This window comes from Trichechus manatus, unplaced genomic scaffold (assembly GCF_000243295.1).
Source record: "Trichechus manatus latirostris isolate Lorelei unplaced genomic scaffold, TriManLat1.0 scaffold00330, whole genome shotgun sequence".
NCBI lineage: Eukaryota > Metazoa > Chordata > Mammalia > Sirenia > Trichechidae > Trichechus > Trichechus manatus.
The window spans coordinates 512,330-514,333 of NW_004444266.1; the positions used below are offsets into that span (position 1 = coordinate 512,330).

A 2,004-nucleotide genomic window follows, 5' to 3' on the forward strand; every position below is an offset into this window, starting at 1 on the left:
ACAATTGAGTTTTGCTTTCTCATATGGATTTCAGTAAGCAGTGAATCGATAAAATGTGTTTTATTGGCATGAGCACAGAGTCCAGTGATGGAATCATAATGAAACACATACGTAGTCAGTGAGATCCAGTGCCTCTCAGTTTACGTCTAAGAAAGCTACGTCCGAAGAACCAGATCTAGAATGAAGGTTTGTTTTGTTTTCACTTGTATTCTAGTACATTACAGTATCCTCCTGAGACTATACAAAAGTAATTATTTTGAAAATCATTATCTTTTTTCTCCTTAAATTCTCAGATTAATTTCTTAACACAGTGTAAAAATTGTTTTAGACAGAAATATCCTTGGACCACATTTGTCCGTAGAACTTCTGAGCTGATTTTGTAAGTTCTCTCTAGCAAGCATTCATCGGCTGCAACCGTGGGCTAGCCACTGATACACCAAGCCAATGAAGATCTCAGGTTTGGGTCTTTGAACTTCCATTTGCTTAATTCCAAACTTTGTTTTATTCTGCCGCAGTTTATACCTTGAAAAAGTATTTTATACTTTACAAAGCATTTTCACATCCACTGTCTCATTAGATCCTTACAGAAAATTTTTGCTGTAAATAAGGACCCTGTGAGATAATAAACATTATGTTTAGTAATGGAGATGTTACGCAGAAATAGCTTTTCTGACTTGAATGTGTGCCTTTGAAGTAATCTTCTTAAAGGCACTGTTCTAAGACAATGACTATGAATTATTGTTTTGATATATACCTAATTTATAAATTTTCATTATTAAAATAATGAAGTATTTTTCTTTGATAGACATTTTAACTTGTAATAGTTCATTTGCTCCTTTTCACTGGAGGTAGTTACTGAAAAACACCCAAGCTATTTCTCTACAGAACCTCGTACACGCTGCAATAGAACCCTCGGAATCACAGGAAACAGTTGGTTTTTTTGGAGTCTTCCACCTTCTCTTTTCCATCTTTTTGTACATCCTGGCAAGACCCCAGGTTGTGCTTTCTCCATATTGGATGCGCTGTGCACTCCCAATTCCATAATCTTATGATTGAGGACAAATATGAAAAAGTAATTCATGTGGAAAATTGAAGGCTGTAGTGTTGCCCATCATGAGTTATTTGCATTTAAAAAGATGCGTGAAGCGGACTGTGATTGTTATTGGGAATGACTAATGGTGGAGTTTAAGGGGATGGAAGTTACTTTTTAAAGTAAGAAGGCTGTGAAATCACCCTGAAAAGCCAGCATGTTCCTGTTTATTATGAATGAGTTTTGATCATCTCTCTTGAAATTCGTATCTAATCTTATGGATTGAATTGTGTCCCCCAAAAATGTGTGTCAGCTTGACTAGGCCATGGTTCCCAGTATTGTGTGATTGTCCACCGTTTTGTCATCTGATGTGATTCTCCTATATGTTGTAAATCCTACCTCTATGATGTTAATGAGGCAGGATTAGAGGCAGTGACCTTAATGAGGAAGGACTCAATCTACAAGATTAGGTTGTATCTTGAGTCATTCACATTTGAGATATAAAAGAGAGAATTGAGCAGAGAGACAGGGGGACCTCATGCCACCAAAAATGAAGAACCAGAAGGGGAGTGTGTTCTGTGGACCTGGGGTCACTGCACTGAGAAGCTCCTAGACCAGATTGATGACAAGGACCTTCCCCCAGAGCCAACACAGAGAAGAAGCCTTCTCTTGGACCTGGCAACCTGAATTCAGACTTCTAGCCTCTAGACTGTGAGAGAATAAATTTCTCTTTGTTAAAGACATACCACTTGTGGTATCTCTGTTATAGCAGCACTAGATAACTAAGACATCTGTACATTAATAATTTGCGCTTTTATAAAAGTGCTAGACAGAATCTACGTAATACACCTGGCACAGAAAAACAAGCGCAAAGTCCTAAGGCTGAAACTTTGCAAGGAAGAGAAAGACCTGAGACACTTAGAATGAGGAGGAGAGAGATGAGCATCTGGAGAGGTGGACAGGGGCCAGTCATG

At 38.2% G+C, this 2,004-nt stretch overlaps 1 protein-coding gene across 6 annotated transcripts in view; it reads left to right on the top strand.

Moving 5' to 3' along the window:
• Window positions 1-2,004, top strand: part of MCPH1 (microcephalin 1) — a 287,857-nt gene that overhangs the window by 118,679 nt on the left and 167,174 nt on the right. The window contains exon 13 of one of the 6 annotated variants that reach the window (XR_002822987.1): window positions 35-1,162. The exons of 4 other annotated variants lie outside the window; for them this stretch is intronic. The gene's annotated coding sequence lies outside the window, so the exon portion shown is untranslated. Of the gene's footprint in view, window positions 1-34; window positions 1,163-2,004 lie in introns of those variants that run through there. One more of the 6 variants, XR_002822989.1, reaches the window with a different exon arrangement.